The sequence below is a fragment of the Anopheles aquasalis genome, chromosome 3, assembly GCF_943734665.1.
Source record: "Anopheles aquasalis chromosome 3, idAnoAquaMG_Q_19, whole genome shotgun sequence".
NCBI lineage: Eukaryota > Metazoa > Arthropoda > Insecta > Diptera > Culicidae > Anopheles > Anopheles aquasalis.
The window spans coordinates 44040347-44061563 of record NC_064878.1 but is presented as its reverse complement, the minus strand read 5'-3'; the positions used below and the strand labels follow the sequence as shown (position 1 = coordinate 44061563).

General features: G+C 48.7%; 1 protein-coding gene across 11 annotated transcripts in view; it reads right to left on the bottom strand.

Moving 5' to 3' along the window:
• LOC126577581 (uncharacterized) overlaps positions 1-21217 on the bottom strand; it is a 56557-nt gene that overhangs the window by 22930 nt on the left and 12410 nt on the right. For 9 of the 11 annotated variants that reach the window (XM_050239316.1, XM_050239310.1, XM_050239311.1 and 6 more), the window contains one exon: positions 18767-18928. The exons of the other annotated variants lie outside the window; for them this stretch is intronic. The gene's annotated coding sequence lies outside the window, so the exon portion shown is untranslated. The remainder of the gene's footprint in view (positions 1-18766; positions 18929-21217) is intronic. 11 annotated transcript variants of the gene reach the window in all.

Sequence of the window (21217 nt, the reverse complement as noted above, 5' to 3'; positions counted from 1 at the left end):
ATTCAAACACACTCGTTCAAAACAATTCACGTTCAACCTGTCTCCCCTCCTCCCCCCGGGGCAGGGCACTCCTCTGCGCAATCGAAGCCCCCGGCCGCGAAAGAGCCTCTATTTGTTTGTCACATCTGGACAACACACAAACACATTCCTCTTCACATTCAGTCACGTAACACGATGAGGTAGCCTACACCGCACCCCGTACTCTGCTCTACGCTGCTGATAAGTGTCCTCGTCGGAACAGCACGCGGAACACAACAGCAATGCGCGGCCGACAAACAGCCGTGGATGGATTGGATTGAGAAAGTTGTGGCCGGGCGCGGTCCATGCGGTATGGAATGTGACAAACAAGTTATTGCGCGCATCCTGGCGCTGAACAACGTGATGAAGAGCGCCCTTACTTCCTTATGTCGTGTCACCATCTGTTTTACCCTCTCTATCTTTTTATCTTTTTCACTTAAGGAGCCTCTAATTATGTTATCAAACTCTTCTTCAATACACCTCAAGCTGGCGCATGGGATACAATCATCTCGCATCTCGTCTTCACCCCGGTGATGTCAATCAATGGATAGCAAACCCAACCACCACAACAGCAGCAGTAGCAGCACCTTATAAGGATCTTGGGGAAAGAAAACACGAAACGATGGAGACGAAAGCAGGGTAGCCCCTTCTCCTTGGAGCACCGAGTGTGACCAAGTGGCTTTCACAACAACAACAAAAAAGAGATCCAACACTTGACATCGGCGGCCTGTGGAACGCGCGTTCATCTCGCTCGATCATTTGCAATTGAATTGGATATTTCGCAGCAAACGAAATCATGACATGAGGGTAGCCCCAGGGGGGGGGGGGGGGGGGGCACACCGCGAAATGCGTTGCCATTATCCACTCGACTCGTCCACATTCGCTTTCCATCATCGGACCCCATCATGTTATACCTTGCTCGGTGTGGTTGTCTGTGAACGCGCGACCGATGTTTCGCTTTGGATAGCATAATTTGTCTTGCACCCACCCGCAGCAGCAACATGCAACAGTGTATCTTATCACAAAACCGGCGATTTTTCTCTCTTTCTCCTTCTCTCGTGCCATCCACGGAAATGTCTTCAAAACGGGCTGACGGTTGGTTGGCGCGGTGGATCGCTCTTCCTTCCATCCTTCCCCTTCCTTTGGCTTCTTATTTCATTTGCTCTCCGCGGGTGGGTGTAGCGCTTCTGCCACCGCATTCGACGGTGTGACCTCTGGCAATTGTGCGGCGCAATTTCGAGGTTCGCTGAAGCGCGCAAACTATATCGCGCATCATAAACCCGCGGCCGTGCTCAAAGTGAATCGACGCATATTGACAAACACGGCGCAGCACCAGTGTTGGTGTGGAGGGCATGACACGATGGAATCGATAGAGAGCAAATAGTCGTAGAAATCATAAACGCACGCACCAAGCTGTGGTGTTACAGTGAAGGGAGGCGAAGGGGCAATGTGATAATAAATCGAATCACTTCCCAACACCCTGCCCGTTGCTGCGTGATATGGCGGTCCTGGTTCTCTCGCGGATTGATTTTCTGCTGACGCGAGAAAATTTCTACAAATTTAGCATCGCGATCAACAGTGAAGCATTGGCTTGTGGTGGCAAATATTTTTGATCTATTTAACGTTAACAGAGCAAGCACTTGAACAGGACATGATAACGCCTTATTGATGAAATGGCGTTCGTTCTGTAGCTTGTGCTGAATGCTTGATATCCCGAGAGAAATCTATTCCACTTTTAATGAAATGGTGCAATGGTTGATCTGATCTGATCCTTGGTGCGCAGGAAATACTAAAATACCGATCGCGAGCTGTGGCAGCATTTTCTCTTGCAGGCCAAAAGACCAATAATTGTACTTTTAACTTCTGTTAAATAAGATAGAATTGAATTTACAAAGAAAGATGCAAAGCAGTACATCATAAGGTGGCAGTATTAACATCTTTCTTGAAACGAAGCATCATCCAACAAAAAACAACGCCAGAATTTTGAAATTTGCCATCTAAACTCCGTTGTACATTCCATTCTATCCCCCCAAAACGCACACACATTGCTGCTGTACATAAAAAAAACCCATCCTCAATTTCCTTGAGGATATTGGTTGGCGAGAGACACTCCTCGTCGTCGTCGTCGTCGTCGTCGTCGGCATGCCTGACAAAGCAAAAACTCAATTCCACGTTTAGCGAAGCAACAATAGCGCATATTGTTTCTGTGTGCCTGTGTTCCTGTGTTCCTATGTGGTTGTTCCCGGCTCTATCGATCAAGGCATTATTGATAGATAAGAATGGAACGGAACGGAACGCGCCTAAGGCACTCCCGCCCGGAGTAAACAACTCCCACACGCCTCTGAAGCATACCATCGTGGCCGCTGCCGCCCTTCAATCAACCACCTACACTCCACCTACTTTACTCCCACGCACCACCACCATCATTCCCACTTTGAGCGCGCACACACAGCCAAGTCAATGGCCCCAAGGTCATGCCGGAGAAATTTTTCGACAGACACGACCGGGAGACCGGGACGGTCCGTCCGGCCTCGCCTGCCAGGCACCATCGGGCAGAACCGAAAGAGAACCGATGGTTTGTTGCCTTGGAGGTCTGAAGACAATAGGAGGGAAGATGCGGAAGGGAAGGTGAGGGGTGATTGGATGGAGAGCAAGAACAAAGGAGAAGAAGAGCATCACCACAGAATGATGCGCCATCATCGCCACGGCTTTGGGGCTTGGTTTTGGTCCGGGGGAAAAAGATGATTAAGACTCCGCAAAACCAAACACATCGACACAGACACGCCCAGAGGCCATGCCTTCCATGGCTGCCTCCAGGGGTTCTGGTTGTGGCTCTGGCCGGCTAGCCGGCTAATGGAATGAGACCGGCGCCCGAAGGCGAGAGGAGCTGGCTTCCGGTAGTTCGGCAAATATTGGCCAGAACGAGCGCGCCAGGCCCAAGGTGCCCTCTCTCTCTCTCTCGTCGGGGTCTCGCACACCGCGCACAACAATTTATCAAACATTTCGAGCCTCCATACCACAGGCGGAGAGCGCGCGGCACCATTTCCTTTCCAACATTCTGGGGGACAGGGAGATGGAACGAGCTGGTGGTGTGGTTTGCATTCTCACATTTGGTGGCGCCGCCGGTTGACGATGTTACGACGGTAGCAGGCAGGCAAGCGAGGAGGTTAAAATGTGCCAAAGTGCCCTCCTTTCGACCTATGCCCCCCCCCCCCCTTAGTAGTATGTCTATCTGTCTCTGCTCCACACTCCACACCCCCCCTGGTGGTGGCCAATTGCGTGCAGCGAAACGATATTTACGACAATTTACGGGATCCCGCAAAATCCACCCAGAGTGTCTCCTCTCCCGTTGGCGTGCGTGATCGCGAGTGCCTGAGATGCTTTAGCCTGGGAGCCGGCCGTAGCAGCCAAGAGGAGGTTGTCCTATGCTCCGAGAAGTGCGCCAGGAATGTTACGGCACACGGTTACTGCTGCTGCTGCTGCTTCTTGGCTAACCGATTGGGTCTAGAGACCGAAGAAGGCAATCTTTCTCTCTCCTTTGTCTCTCTGTGGCGAACGTTGTTCCTTTGGAGAACCTCACCGCTTTTCGTGGAGGCCACCAGCACGCAGCGCAAATGGCCAAATAATGACTGGAGGCTTTTGTATCGTCGTTTCGGATTCCACTGGGAAAGAGAGAGTGAGAGAACCTCATAAAACGCAGCACCTTGCACCTCCTGCCGGGGCAATCAGGGCAGTCACGGCAGCTCAAACCATCTTCTCAAACGACCCACTACCGGTCTTTTCTTCTGATGATGTTTGTGGCAGCAATAGCAATCAGCTGGGCTAAAAATAACGAGAACCCACCCCAAACGATGAACGAAAACAAGAAAACAAACAATTTGTGGCCACCGGGGGACCACCACGTTATCCGCTCTAGGGGGATCACACCAACCAACCATGGAAAGGATGTTCCATAGAGTCGAGAGGGTAGATAAAAATATGTTAATGGCAAGCGCACGGTGGCGCAGTGTGTCTCTCCATCGGTCTGCTTTTTGCTAAGACACTAGAAGCAGGATTAACAGTCTGATGGGCGATTGACTGATTTCAATCGCTGACATTCAAGACAGAAATAAAAACCATTAAAATTAACTGAGAATTAACATTCAACAGACTTGCGAATCTTCACCCTTATGTGTGTTCGATGTTTATCAATCAAATGAGCAATTACTATTTATTACAAAAACTTGTTCATATAAGAACTTAATAACAATAAAACTTCGACTATAAATACAGACAGTTCTTTAGCTCAATAAATCACTGACAAGGACACTGCGAAGAATTTGCACAAAGAAACTGTAGGATCGTTTGGACATGTTCCTAAGCAGCAAGCAGGTTCACCGGAAGAACGAGATTTGGCGCCGTGCCCTTGACCGAAGACCGACCCCGTAGCATTAAGTCCGAACGTAGAGACTAGAGGCTGGATACTAGAGCCTTGACTGCACTGTATGGGTGAACATGGCAAGCGAATGCTCCGAGCAAGCATAGAGTCTAAGGCCCAAGTTTGTTGAATAGAGGAAAAAAAGAAGATATACGGACATCTCGTGATAGTCACAGTATTTGATGTGACTCGTGAAGCTTTGGCAGAAGTCACACGCGTTAGATTTGCGTCATTTCGTGTGAAGCTGTACAGTAACGTAGAAGAAGTTGAAGAAGCACCAGGGACAACACATTAGACTGATCCCAAAATTTATTGAAAAGAAATGACTAATGAACTATTTTTATAAGAACAAAAAATTGAGAGACAACAGTGGCTCAGAAAAGACCAACTGCAAGCTATAAAATACTGACATCTTAAGGTCGGTCAGCATAGAGCAACTGACAGTCCAGGCTGGTAGAAGGACCAAACATAGACAGCATTGATAAATAAGATAGTCGAGGTCCTGCCGAGGACGCATCCCTTTGAGCAACTCCTGCTGCGTGTATAAAAAGGTGGACGGCAAGATAGAACCATCGATCGGCTTGTCCGACCCGACGGCCCATGGGTACAACCTTTTTAATCGCTCGATCGCTCGTTTATACCGCTCACTGGTCACCACGCAGTCAAGTAAACAACAACTTGCTGGCTGGCTAGCTGGCGACAACACTCGCACTCACACTTGATCGATAATTAATCCGTGTCGCCAAAGGGGTAAGAAGGGAACCCGAGCTCCACCGAAACGCCTCCAACACGATTGCGGACCCCTTCCGATGGCGCGGTGGCGTGAGGCGCGAGGTGGACCTGTTCTCCTTCGAGACGAATGTGTTGTTTCCAGCACCGCAAGCATACCACTCGCTGTTTGTTGCTGCTGCTGCTCCTGTCGATGGATGTTTATTTCAACCTCCAACGACCAAACAAGCGAGCAAGCTTTACCTTCCGAAGCGAATCGAATAGGAATCACCACACTTATCGCTTCTCCTCCTCCTGCGTTTTCTTGGTGTGCCGAGAGGCTTGGCAAAAAAAAACCGAGGCTCGAATTTGTAATGGACCACAACAACAACAGAAAGAGTTGGTTGGAAAGCTTATTGCAAATTCGCCATCCACTGGAAGGAAGGAATAACATATTGCTGCCCGGTGCCTGCTGCACTCTAGTGGCTACAGAGCTCCAACAGTAGAGAGCCAGAGAAGCCAGAGAGGGGGTGTTCAAGGTGGTTAATTTAAGATAGCCCCTGATAGCGAAATCCATCCATTCCATCAACGCACACAACCACACTAGACATCTGCCCACAACATTAATCGAGCCAGATGATAACACAAACGCACAAAACGCTACATATATGGAGGATCATGGCGGAATAAACATCTCTCTCTCTCTCTCTCTCTCTCTCTCTCCATGAATGCCTTCTCTTCCACTTCCCACTCTATCCCGAAATTCCAAATGTTGTTTTGATGTTGGGTGAATTATGAAAATCTGATTCGCGGCCACATGTTTGATAACGCGCCATCACTCACAGCATTCCGTGGCATTATGATGGAACGCAGAGGGTGATCTCGCGCACATTTCAAAGCATGATTGAGATGCTCCGGAATGGGCGCAAGCGCTAGTTACGCACGGCCGAGCTCTAGCTCTAGCTGGCTGACTGACTTTAATGCTTTTTTTATGCTTCAGTGACACAGCTGCCGTTCGTCGAAGGAATCAAAAACCGCGATACGAGGTGCGTTGTTTGTGTCGCGTCTTTCGTGTCGCGCATAGACCCAGCACCAGCGAGTTTCGGACAGATAGTGAAGTTCTTTCTAAGCGAAACAGACAACAGTTGCCGTTATCATGTCTTGAGCTGCGGGACGAACTGCGGACGATTGATCTTCCCCTTCTAAGCTTGCTCCACTTTGATAAGATTGGTGATTGGTCAACAAACTAAACACAAACCAGCAAAAAAAAAATATAAATACCACGCACCGGAAAAAGTGGAGCTAGTACGTACGACGCACCAGTTAGCCCGGAAGGGCACACTCTTCTTCGAGACGATGAGAAGCGGCACCAACGAGACGAAAGGTGGTTAACGGAATTCGGCCCAACAAACAGACAGAGAATAAAGAAAGAAACTAAGAAACTGTGCCAAGAAAGACAGTTTTCCCAACAGTCATCCACATTACAAAGGAGGAAGAGGAGGGAGTCTGAAGAAGACTCTTAGGCTCCATTTCCTCCCCTCACGGGAAATCACCGTAGGCGCCACATAGAAGAAAATGGTGACGCGCGCCCCTCCAGCCACCAACAATTGTCGACGAGTGCGCGCGTCCGGCGCTAGCCACATTTCAAGCATTGAGCATCGTGCAGGAAACGAATAGTAAACAAGACAGGCTCTTCCAGACAGTCCAGTAACGCAGAGCGAAGAGTTCACAAGAAGAAGGAGAAAAGAAAAACGCAGAAATTGTTACAACGTTAGGCTGCGATCATGATTCAAACGCTAGACACCGTAGCCCTGGCGAGGAGTGAGTGAGATCGCGTGTCTGGCGTCGAAGCTGCTGAGACCCTGCTTTCTTCGCTTCAAGTGACACAATTATCCCGGCCCTTCTGCCAGAGCACGCGCGCGACAATCTGTTTGTTTGCCTTTTTTTTTCGAGAGCCAAATACACGTTGGCTGTTTATGAACAGCCCACGACCACCGGAATACTGCGGGAAGACGAAGCAGGGCGGTACTACAAAATGGGCCACTTTGGTACACTTGGTGGATCCAGCGATCCACCGAGAGCAACCTTCACTTCCGTGGGTAGCAACATCCAGCCGCCGTCGCCGCCACACCAAGGCACCCTCCTGGTCCTGGCCTCGCCTTCTTCACAAACCGGCTTCAAATGCGAAGGTTACTCACGGCGACGATCGCGGCATAGACTTTCGAAACGAGCTCTGGGGCGCGCTATGGATCGTGCCCTTCGGGATTGCCAGCTGCACCCCAGCAGCCAGCTTGCGGTCTGATCGCATCATCTCGACACAACTCCCACAGGACCGAATGAATTATCGATTCGGTATCGTCGGTTGCGCTTCATCCCAACACAACCCAGAGTTTCGCCACAATCCGGCTACAGATCAACGGAATCAGTGAGTCAAGGACTGCTCCAACGCGGTAGTGCTTCGTAAACGAAACCAGTGGCCACACGGACGGTGGGGTACAAATCACCAGCACACCACCATCGGCATTAGACTGTGAATCGTGACAAATTAACTAAGCGAACCTTCGACAGGAGGGACAGACGCAGGCTATCAATAAAAGGATGCATAGGGCCAGGGCCAAAAGTGCTTCTGCTGCTGCTGCTGCTCGTGATCACTATATGGTGAAAGGGGGAGGTGGGGGGGGGGGGGGGGGGGGGTCATAAAATTGAGAAACGATGCGGTGCGTAGGCAAACCTGAAACGCGAACACCATTTATGGTCACATATAAGGAGCGAAGACGGTCGCCCGAGACTGAGATGACTCGCTAATCACCTGTTAGCGCTCCATTCCTGTCCAATACGATGACGATTGGCCATCATTGGGCCGATTGCTTTCAACAGGGGGGGAGAGGCTTACGTATTTAATTTTTTGTAGCTTGTGTTTTTTGCCAAATGATTGATAGTATTGTCCCAAATGTTGCGATAACTCCAAGACTCAACGCATTTAATGATATAAAAAAGGAGATTAAGAGAATTCATTTTTTTTAATCTGCAACAGGTCGGTCGGTTTCACTTTGTGAATACTTTTTATTGAATATTGTTTACGTCATAAGGCGAGACTTTGTTGTCGGATTAGCTGAAATATACATAAGTCTCTCTTTATTCCACTAAGTATGCCGACAAATCGTAAATATGACGTCAAAATCGAGGTGTAGAGCAAATGAAAACACTTGTAAGATGCTTAACAGACAAAAACAAAACATTTTTTTTTAGAATCCTTAAAACAAACAATACCTAAGATTATTCCTATTTTAAAGTCCTACGTTATACTATGTTATTCTAGAAAATAAAACAATATTGACTATTTAATCAAAACAAAGATGTGCACAAAACGGACCTCTTTATGGCCAAGCTAAGTCCGAAACGGGGATCCATTGCGTCAACACCACTGGATGATCGCAAAAACTGCTCCGAGATTCGCTCGAGCCAAATCATCATTAACATCATCATTCACCTGGGCTGATTGATGATGACGCTCCATCGAAACCGTTCAATTGACTTCCTCGGCCGGTCGTTCGGTCGGTTGCTCGGTATGCAAATCGCACATCCAACCATCGAAAAGCCCTCGATCACCCCGATATTCACCGTCATCGCCATCACCATGGTACTTATTAGCCATACGACAAACGACCAATGACAGTGATAAATGGGTGAGTGAGTGAGTGGCCTCCTACAACAAAATACGGCGGCACACGGTGATCTTCGAAATTTTAAATGGATTCATCGCCCCGGAGCCAAATGGCAACCCACCCACACCACCTAACCCCTGTCCAGCAACACCGACCGTCGATTGCAACGTTGTTGGCCACCAGGTGGTCCGGTCCGTCTGCCCAATAATGTGCAATTCATTGCTGCACTCTCGACTCGACTCGACTCGACTCGAATCGACTCGATGCGCCACAGCCACAGCAAGGTTGCAGAAGCATTGAATGCGCACCAACACAACAATTGAGGCGCACCTGTGCTGAAGAGAGAGAGAGAAATGGTGGCGAGGTAGTTGAGGCATCAAAATGTTAAGCAAATCACGACAGCTCGTGAGGATCGGCCGTGCGATCAACTGCCTGTGCGTCGTCACAACACTTTCAACGAAGCGCCAGCTAGCGAATCGCTAGAGAGAAATGCGCATTTCAGCATCAAGATAATGCCAACAGACGCACACTCTCACTTACTGTGTCGGTGTCTCTGGGCGCGCGAAGATTAGTATTAGACTCATAAAAACACGACGTCAAACGATCGTCGTCATCGGCGCCACCTGCTAATAATGTGGACACCACTGGAAACGATCTACGCCACCAGCACACAAACATGTCTAATAATTAATAATTTATGCTGGAAAACGGAGTGCCTCTGCTTGTGATGCTCGCGCGCGCGCGCGCGCGCGAAAGAAATTTGCAGATCCAGCGCGCCACCGACCGGCCGACCGACCGAGAGAGGCATTTAGAAATCAAATGATTGACGTGCCCAAGGCGCGATAGCGAAACCGGTTGTTCCGTTCCGGCTGGAAAAGTCCTGCCCATGGTCTCTTCATGGCGGTGCCGTGGTGGTCGTTATTGAATTATTCATAGGAAATTGAACCAAATATTGTTTTTCTTTGCGCTGGGATTTTCATTTCCCCGTGCACCAATCTCTCTCACTCCCGCCTTCTGTCTCTCTGCACTGCACTGCGTCCTTTTCTCATCCCTTACATTTGCTTACTTCCGCAGCCAAGTCCTTCGCTCGCTGGTGCTGCTGCTACCGCTTCCTCTTTCCTCTGTCTGTCGGCGCAATACGTGAGCGAACGCTGATGAGCAAACGGAAGAAGATGATAGAGAAGCCCAGGAGAGAGGGCCAGCATAAAAATAGAATTCATACCGGAGAAAATTACATTTACACACCCTCACGCCCGCCCATACCAGAGCGCGCTTCACAAACAAGTTCATTTAGCCGACTCCTTGAAGGAAAGAAGACCTACCACCACACATCAACAAGCATCCAGCTCTAGGCCCGCACCAGGCTAGGGCGGAAGTCAAGGCTTTTCGTGCGAAAGTGTTCACGAAGCACGAACACCGCCCCCATCACCGGGCAAAAAGCTTCACACAGAGCCCAGTAAAATCCAGCGCCTTGACGGTGGATTCCCGAACGGCCAAGCGCCAACCTTTGCTGTGGAAAATACAGACTCTAATTTCCTGCCCACTTCCTGACCTCAGCGAGTCCTGGAGCCTACAGCTCGCCCTCGTACAGCCAGAACACGTTACCTTGAAAAAAGTTACACCTCACAGCAAGGACCGCTTCCACGTCCGAGAGTCCGGGACCCACTTCCGGCCTAGCGCTGCGCTGGCTTCTATTGCGCAACAAGTGCACGTAACCTTGCACTCTCTCTACCAGGTAAGGGTCCTTCCAAGAAAGGGATGTGTTATCGTCACGATCGAAGGTGCTTGTCGTCGGTACGAGGTGGTCCCGACAGGCGAGCCGTCCTTCTCCCTCTATATCGAATTCCACCGTCAATCAATAACAGAGTCAATGGGGGGAAAACTGGAAGAAGGACTTGATGGTAGTGGACAGAGAAGAGGTGGAGAGCGTGCATGTAATTGAAGGAAACCATCGTTACACAATCAATCCCGGGGTTGACACGGCCAGCTTCCGACCAGCACCAGTCCAGCAACAGCACCCACGGTTGACCAACACATGCATACAAACACTCTCTCTCTTTCTCTCTCTAGCCCTCTGGACGTTTCTGTGTCCCATTTGCCTACCTTGGAAGATATTTGGATTTCGATTACATCACGCCTGCAGGTTGGATGTCGGATTTCGTCGGAATATACAACGCTAACGCGTGATACAATTACAATCCGAAGGACACTCAGGGCTCAACGGGTGTCAACGGAACGTTATATGGACAGGACAAGCACTCGGATGAAAAGGAACGGAGGAGATTGTTACGTTATCGAATTTCCACGAAAACATTCCGCTCATTAATGTTGATGAAGCACGTCGATGAAGGACAAACAGTTCGTCTCTTCGTCTCTCACTGTGCCTGGCACACACGAAATATGCTTGGGATCTTTGGAGCAGACTCATCACTCATTACGGGGTGGGGTGGTCCCAGAATAGTCAAGGACAAGCACACGCTCCGACGAATACTCGGTTGGATCTTTGTTCGCTAGAAAGAGGATTTGCTCGGTGCGTTTCTTTCTTTTGACCAATGGCCAGGCCAGGGGCTCACAATGCTGGCCCTATTGTAAACTGTGATTTATGAAAGACCGACACTGGGCGCCCCTTTCTCACATGATAAATACCGGCTCAACGCTCTCCAGCAGCAGCAGCATCGCCAGCATCTCATTTCAATTCTTCAAAAAACGCTTAAAACGCTCCACTTTCTTGCGTACAAACGCTGAGCACACCATTTGAAAACGCCATTTGTCCTTAATGCGAGCTGCGCTAAGCCGAGCTAGGATATACGAACGCATTTCCTTGTTTTCGACAGAAACCCTATTTTTATACACCACAAATTCCTCCAAAACCGCCGGCACTGGGTTCCCCCTCCCGGAGAGCGCGCATCGGTGATAAATTGGTGACCCCGCACCATTTCATCTATTTATCATTATCGTTTTCCGATCCCCAAATTGGATACCATTGGTTGGTGTTCAACCCCTTCATACACTTGCTTTATCCTTTGCCCGGACGATAGGGGGTTGTGCGTGACCCTTTTACACACTTTAACGAATGACGTCGATTAATAATCGTTATCCGGAAGTAATGATGACCGTTTGGGGGAGGAGGGATAGTCAGGGAACAACGGCAAAGCGGTCGATTCAATGAGGCAGGCAAGCAATTTGGAATATTGAGATCATCGATCGAACGAGCGAGCGAGCGAACGAATTAACAGAGGAACAGTGACGTTCTTATTGACTTATGTTACTAGTTACATTATGGCGAGAAGCATCATTAGACGATGAAATATTTCTGGTAGATGCTCTTTGCGACCACCGAACAACACGCATTGGTCCAAACGGAGAAGCTTGGCCGTCTAACATTTCAAAAGCCAAGGCGCTGAGGTCGATTCCTTAAAAATAGATGTCGGTTTTGTTTCAATTGACCAAGAGACGTAGCCTAAATAATTGTCTTTACCAGAAATCTTCTCTAACCAAAAAGACAACAACAATCAAAATTAAATCCCCTAAATTGCTCGTAAATCTGCATAATTAAGACAGTAAGGAAAACTGAACAATGAATAATAAAAAAAACTCAAGAAAAGTGTCTGAAAATGACATGCATAAAGATTATCAATCAGGATGATGGATGTGTCTAAGATATTATGTAAAAAAAATCAACAGAATTTTTTTGATTTAACCAATAACATTCTTGATAAATATTTGGATATGGATAAATATTTGCCAAAAATACGACAAAAGATCTCTCATTTCGTACCGGAACAGGCGCATTTCAATGGAAGCACTCCTAAGCTATTACCAGCTCCGGCTCAACTCAAAGAACCTTCTTCAATATAACAGACCGAGCAGGGAATCCAGTTTGTTTTAAAAAAAAAATTCAAGAAAGCGCCTATGGAGCATGAGTTTTGAAAGCGTATGCATACTTTAAGCACATTTTGAACCATTTAATGCGATTAGCGACTAGCAGGCATGATGGGCCTAATTCCCGCAATGGCACCACACCGTCAAAACGGAAGTCTTTTGCACTGTAATCCTTGACATCCGCTTCGACAATACGTTAGCCATTCACATAACGTACCTCTCGAAAGCCAAATGGTAGAAAGAAATGTATGTTGAGCCTTCCGTAAGTTGCGACATTCATTTTAATTCGATAAAACTAAACCGGACATTCCGGCAAGATCAGCAGCAGCAGCAGCAGCAGCACAGAAGAGATTTTGTGTCTCGTAGAATTCCCCCACCAAAGTAATACCCCAGGCTCTATGTACCAACGGACTGGACTGACTATGCCCGGACTGATTTCGTGCAAATCCGTCACAGCAAATTGGATTTACCCATCGAACACACGCCATTGCATATTGCGTTGGTAGGAAAGAAAGGAATCAAGCAGGAATATTCCGCGACTCCGCCGTTGCATTTACGCGAGAATTCTCATGCAACATTGTCGCACATTGAGTGCTCCCACTGGAGTTTATGGAAGGATCATAAAAACATTTGAAACATTTAAGCACAATGTAGGCCTGTGCCCTGTACGCCAGGGGCACACGGGAACCCACGATACATGCACACCATGCATGCACACACGCCGTCACTCACTCACTGTCTGTCTGTTTTCGCTTTGGTTCTATAGGGAACATACGGGCACCGTGTGTATGTGATGGAAAAATCGTTCCGCAATACTTATTTGCATTCGGAAAATGCGAGGAAAAACCAAACGAAGCACACCTCGAATGACTAACGCGCTGCTTCCACTACGCGAGCCCTCCCGTTTTCGTGCATCACAACAACATTTGCAACATCAGAAGTAATTCCAATTGCTAATGATAAACTCGCGCGCTACTCGTGGTGATGGTACCAACGTCCCTTCAAACCCCTTGCGCCACATACAACAGTGGCCCATTTAACGAAGAGATAAAATGTTGCCAACATACCAAGTGCATTAGAGAGAGAGAGAGAGAGAGAGAGAGAGAGCGAGTGCGCGCAGGGATGAAGCAGCTTCCTCCCCTCGGGGGACGACGGCCACGAAAAAGGGTCAGCTAAAGTCGTGCAAAAAACTTCCTTTTTTAGTGCTCACGTTTTCCAAAAGTTTTTTTTTTATTTGTGACGCAAACTGGAAACATTGATTTCCAATTAAAAAAAAGCGGGATTTTCCACCGTTTTCTAGGAATCAGCAGAAAGGGCTCCGGGTATTGATACAACATTGGTTTGCAAGTTGATCAATATCGATGAAAAAAACCCCAATCGCGGAACGCCACAATCCTCGTTGTGTATTGAGTTCTGATCCGGCGTGGAAATGCTTTCTTTTTTTCGGCGGAATGGGGGTTGATTTGTTTGCTTTTTCCCCGTTTCATTCCCGCAAAGTTTTCCGCCTCGCCTCGAGTGATAACGAATAATGATGGTCCCCAAACTCATTTGACGAGTAATTCGAGGAAAGCTCGGCTCGGATCGGCTCGGCTGATCCAAAGGCCAGCCCCTCCGGCAGGCAAACAAAGAACCCATTTTCCCGGGGCATTTTTCCTTTGTTGCGGGGACGAGTGTCCGGATCCTTCGGGGTAATAGGCCGCCGTCGTCGTCGCCGAAGCTCATCCCAATCCCGCGTGTCGTGATCTCAAGCCACGGTAATCATTGTGTTCCGCGGACGATTGTGGCCACGCACACAGCAGCACCAGCAGCAGCAGCAGCACCAGCGCTTTTCCCAGGATTATTTTCCCGCACACGACGTTGACGTCATTCGGGGAACCGGGGAAAATTCCCATTGTCTTGGCGACGCGCGCGATAAACGGAACAAGGCGAACGGCACGGGGCTGCCTGGCGCCCTCAAGAAGAAGAAGAAAAACAGAGGGAAAGGTTTTCCAAGGCGGCATCGTCAGCACCACCACCACCACCACCACCACCAGCAATGGTAATGTGTTTTCCCCAACTATTTTTCCCAACAGACGGTCGGAGAAGCCGGTTGGCGCGTGTATCTGTGTGGCAAAGCCGTCGAGCTGACGTGTTGGCACACGTTGTGAGCTGGCACTGTGAGTCATGGAAATAATGTTTGGCCGGCGCGCTGATGGCGAACCGGCCTGGCCTGAGAACACTCAGCGAACCCGGAAAACACAGCCTGGCGGAGGGAGGAGCGCATTCTAGAACCGGTTCGGTGGGTTTTTCCGGCTTTCATCAAACTCTCTCTCTCACACATACACAGACACACCACACCACCACCGAATGGGAAGTCCAAATTTGGTGCCCTGCTGGCACCGCTTCTCTTTGTGTTTGCCACGCAGTAGGCTAGCGGTAGCAGAGAAAAATAACGGACGTACGGTTGGTGTGACGCGGTTAAGGAAAAATTGGAGGGAAAACTGTACGTGAGTCACTCGTCACTTATGCCCGAAAGAGAGAGAGAGAAAGAGCGGGAAGTGATTTGTTCCTTTCGTCGTTTGTGCGAAATGCGCGATATCCTTGCGGAGGGTCTCCGTTTTAACGACGAGTCCTCCTCAAGAACCCCTGGATTGTCGTTAAACCCAAGGAGAGCCGCCACCTCCTCCTACCAGGTGCGCGATACGGTCCCCCCTGCCTTTCGTGACATATTGATGCCATTGGTTGGCTCGGGGACTGGCTCTGGCCGGTTGGTCTGACCTTTTTAACTTCGCGAAATCATTCGCCTGCGGAACCGCCGCGTTAAGGCAGGAGTCCTTTTTATTGTTGATGAAAAGATGGTTGCGAAAGATTTCTGCATAAAAAAGCTTCCGCGCACCAGACCGAAGCACGCCTCGCACGCGGTGGCATTTGCGTTCAGAAAGCAAGAAGAAAAAAAAACGAAACCGACTGGCGACTTTTTTGTGCCCTCGCAGGAGGGCTGAAGTTCTGGGACGGATCGACAGTTTGAGTTGATTCGGAAACACGAATTGCACTTAAAATGTGGATTATCTTTGAGCTCGCTCGCGAACTACTTCTACAACAAGTTCCTGCCGACGGGCGGGTGTTGAGCTCATTATTAACGAGCAAACATCATGTGCGGTGACATTTAAAAACATAAAACAAAATCCTTAAAAACGGGGTTTTTTTTTTGCGCAAATGGCCTCAACTCGGTTCGCCTCAGCAGGCACTGTGTGCCTGCACTCGCGTTGGCATCTTTCTTATCAATTTATGACCACATCCGGGCGAGGGGAGAATTGTAAAAAACCTTGGGAGGGAAAACATAAAAAACGGATTTAAAGGGAAGACCTATTTAATGTGTTTTTGTGGTATTTATTTTGATTGTTTTTCTCGTAAAACCAAACTGTTTTTTAGAATATTTCCTAAAACTGTGTGATGAATCGACGTATGACAACTCCAAGGTACATTAAATAGTAATTTATAGTCACTCTCTAAATACTCAAACAAATATTGTTTTGAAAATATATCGAACCGATCTTGGTTCTGAAAAATGGAACACTTTATCTGCCCGTCATTGAAGAGCATTTTTCTAAAATTTTCCAATCTTAATGACAAATTTCATTTTCAATTCAAAATGCTCCCAACGATTGTGTAATTTTCATTTCCAAAAAGCAAAGTTCTAACAAAAGAACATTAATTTTTACAGCTTAGATAATGCATGTTTTATGTTTCCTTCCTCAGAATTGCAAATGTTATAGTAGCATATTAACATTCGCAAATACAAATTGCTCACTCACTGCTTTGCTCGACAACACAAATAAGCAACAAAACAGTGTGCCTTTTTTTATAACCGAATTAACGTAAGCCCTTACCGGTAGAAGAGCCTATCCGCACCGAGCTTACTTGTAATCGCCAGTCCAACAAACACACACGCCACGAACTACATTCTACTGGCACTGCTGAGGCAGGTTTAAGAACCAACCCACAGAGAACCAACCATCACCGCTAAGCTGCTCTGCCGAGTAACCGAGTGTGCCATGATGTTGGCAGACCACCGTTTACGCTCTCGCCAAAAACAACAATCTCCAGCCGAGGGCAAACGGCACCCAAAACCCCGACGACAAAGCGATGCCGAATCCAGCATGCCAGCCCGCCTCTCGTGTTCCCCTAACAGGATTATGCTAAACCAGCGGAAAGGGGGCCGAAGAGTTTGGTCCTCACCGGCCCCAGTTCGGTTTTGGGCGAATAATTACATTCGAGTAACGCAATGCCAACGGCGACGTGTTGTGTTTCGGTATTTCGGTCATCACAGACGCACGTGTGCCACACGTCGATCCATTCCGTTGCCACGGGAGGGCTAAACTCCATTCGTGCAGCCCCCTCGGGCGATATTCGAACTGGAACAAGGGGAACTGGACACGATCGGCAATCGATCGTTCGTGTGAGGAAGAGACAGACCACCACAAACCCCTTCATCGATAGCAGCAACACACCATCGATTAGTTCGATCCACAACTAATCCACCATCGCGCCCCGATCGAGCCAGAACCAGCAATAGATTGGTGGTCGCGTGAGGCACAGACCATCGCGTACACGCCATCAATCGTGTCAAACCCACCGTGTTACGCAAACACCTGACGGATTAACGCCGAATTGAGGCCAAACATCGTGCGACAACCGACACTACATCAACAACAACAACAACAACAACCGGGCCGTTGTCGATGACATTAACAGCCAACCCCTTTCTTGATGTTTTATCCAAGACCCGAAATCGGAATGGAATCTTCCAAAAGTACAATAAAACGTGTTTCCCAATCAAAGCTCTACTCCAATAGTTTAATTAGCCTAGTAGCACCAAGCGATCGTGCGCTTCAAAAGCAACTTGACGACGTGCCACCGCCACCATCAGCACAACACATCATCATGTGACTGTACGTTCGAGCTTGGACTTGGAGCTCGAATCGACGTCACCTGCGGTCGGACACACATCAGAGGTTTGTCACGATGGAGTCGAACGTTCCAAAGTTCGATTAGAAGGTAAACAAGTAAATGAAATTTAATAAACCTGACCCCCCTTCTCCTCGCGTCCATGGGAGGTGCGTGGAGAAGGGTGACGGAGCAGAGCACGATCGCACTACACCAGATGCGTCGAACGACAGTAGACACAGCAGGCGCTTCTGTCGCTGTGGGTGCTCAGAACCAGATCCATTACGGACACAAATACACGGATAGAGCGCGTCAAGTGTTGCTGTGGCTTACTGGTCGTGTGGTGCCTACGCATGTCAAGTCAATATGTCGTCGACCACCAAAATGGTCGCGCGCGCGCGCGCGCGGTCTACTCCACACCAAATTGGCTTCGTTTTCGTCAAGGCTCAGAGATCGACCGGCTAGGAGGAGGTATGCACTGTCACATAGATACACACGCAGGCAGTCACTGTGCACGGAGGAGTTGGTGTATGACATTTCAAGGCGAATGACGTTTGCCATCGAATGCCATCGAAGGACTGGTGTCTCGGTGGTTTTTTATTTTTTGCTCTCTTGTGGTCAGCCGGTTTCATTTCAGTGGTATTGTAAGCGGTACCACCGGCTGCCAGTGGCACTAGCGAGTCATGGGACAAGAATACTCGATCACGATAGACGATCGTCCGGTTGTGAGGTCCGTTGCAAAGTTTTGGGGGACGACTACTTGTTATCCGGCGACTTTTGGTCGTAGATTGTGTGAACCGACTGTTTCAAGAGGTTCTGTAGTGCGTATCTCTTAATTGAAAGAGATATTGGTTCCAACGAGAACTTTATAACTTCTGGTTTACCTTTCTGACAAGAGAACTATCGTCATAGGGCCATCGAGTTATCACAATTGCAGAAATGTGATGAAAGAGTTACAGTAACCGTCAGCAGAAGAAGACAGAAACCACGAACTGAAGAAGCGAGTAACTAACTCCAATGAAGGTGCCTCTCGTTTGAAGGTGGAACTTGAAATCATAACTAAGGTCATCGTCACCGTCCGGACACATACATCGAGAAAAAGGAAAAACGAAACGGAACAGAATGGCTTTTCATCTTCGTTTTCGCTTACCTGACAATACCTCCAAAATTGTGGCGGTTTTGTGCGATACCAGGTTGATTAGGAAAAAACGGATCTGGTTAGGCCTGTCTGTGACTCCCCTTTCTCTCTTTCACTCTCTTCCTCGCTTGTCTCCCGGTGTGGCCGCGTGTTACAGGACCATACTATGCTTACCTAAAAAGAAGATAAAAAGAGTAAAATAAGCAACAAATAAACAACAAGACAAACAAGTGATTAGAAACGTTCGGTAGCGATTATAATGATTTGGTCTTCAAAAAATTGACAAACTGTCGCGCGTCTTCGTGGTTTTCAATCAAAACATTTCCTCAGCCACTGGCGCACCATTGCGGCACCATGATTGATGGAAGGCTTAGAACAACAACAACAACAACAACAACAACAGCCAGACAGGCCTAGGGTAAGGGATTAATGGCATCCTCTAGCACCTTCCCTGACCGTTGTCCTTCATGCTGTGATGGTGTTGACGGCAGAGAGCGGAACGATCCCTAACTCTACGCAACCACAAACCATTTTCGTCCCCTGTACGACGCCCACACCATCACCCACCCCCCGGCGGCGGCATCTGCTCCTGAGTGAAAGCACCCGCAGGTCTAATTATTGTTTTTCCCAGGGGCGGACGAAAACAACATGCCGACATGCCAGCCAGAGCCGGCGCTCCTGCCTGCATGACAACACACCATATACCACCAAGGTGGAAAACAACATTCCTTTTTCGTGGAAAACAGCTTCATTTCGGGGAAAAAATTAAACATTTTCCACGCGAAACCATTCGAGGTGGAGGACAACGAGCACGCACACGCACGTTGGCGTTATCGTAGGAGATCGTGGTCCTCACCAGCCACGAACCAGGAACTGTGGATGTCCAAGCGTATAGGTGGCGTTATATATTTCGTATGTTTAGCAGCACACTAGGAGAGGATACAATTGACACGTAAGTGGAGCTCTCATTCCATCTCATACCTCTAATTGATCGCTCCGACTGACAGATCACCACCCACCGACCGTCCCACAAACAGCGCTTTTTACTTTGCCACCATTTTGTGCGATCCATTTGCTCGTGTTGTTTTGCTGTATTTGCGCGCAGCATGGGAGGAAAAGCATACAAATGGCTTGATGGCCACCCAGCGATCACCGACAAGAGTGGCGGCTCCGGAAAAATCATCTTTTTCCATCTCTTCTCTACAGCAACACTGCGGGAGAGTTAGCATATGGGCCACTCCCACTACCGCCGCCTAATGTAGTCTCTCTCTCTCTCTTCTCTGACCTCGAATGCATCCCCAGAGGGTGGCGCCGGGTATAGAGGAATGGTGCTGCATGTTGTGTAGCATTTCTTGCGAAAGATAATGGAGTTCCAGGGCCCAAGCCCAAGGCCCTACCCGCTCCGCTCCATCATGTGGGTGGCCCCCTTTTGGGGCCGTGTGACCTTTCTGTGCCAAGCACTGTACACTGTGTGCGTCTGTATGAGATTGTCACAAATCAAACGAAGAATTGAGGCCACCCGCCTCAGCCAGTGACGTGGAGGGGGGCTGGTGGCCTTCACGATAATCTATCAACCAATGAGTGAGATGAGCAGCAGCAGCAGCAGCAGGGCCTCCAGGGAAGCGAATGGGGGCTTGGGACACGGAATTCGCAAGACGCCAAAGGGCCCATCTCTCCCTTCCCATCCTGGAGAGCGCAGACCACGCAAGACTTTCACTCTTCTGTGTTCCCGATTGTTTTTTGGGGCGCCAGAGATCTGCTCCAAATAAAGGAAAGCGACTGGGAGTGAGAGGGCCGGAAACAAGGACCACCAACCCGGAGCCACAGTTCCGACGGAACAGCAGCAACAGCATATGTGTCTTGTTGGCAAGGTTCACCATAATGCCCCGGGGCGTCGGGTACGCCTTGCTCCACCATCTTAAGCATGCTGCAACACTTTAACTCTTTCCGAAACCGTGCATCCGGTGCGAGGAATCGTGCGCTTACAATGTAGTAAAGAAGTTGCCCAACTGATGATGACTTGGAAGCTTCTGACGAATGGCACCGACAACCGACAGCGAAGCGGAACGAGAACTTGGATTCTGGTTGGCCCGTTTTGAAGTTTGAGCATCACCGCACAGGGCGCATAACAAACGGAATACCGAAGAAAGCCCTACGACCGTCACCGTTGCCTTGGTAAGTGTTGAATGAAAGGTAAAGTTTTCCAACGTTCAACCCAACGTCAATCGGAATAGGGCTTCTTTCCGGTTTTCACCAGAAACTTCACGTTACAAGGCGTGGTGGTAGATGAAAAAGCCATCACAGGACATACCGCAAGGAATCAGTGCAGTGACAGAGCGATAGAGAGAGGGGAATAGCTTTAGAGACCGACAATCATTTGTCGGATTTGAGATCCTTGGAAACGGACGTAACGGTTCCGAATTCCCCTTTTATACTCAACCACACAAAGGAGTTTCCAAGGAG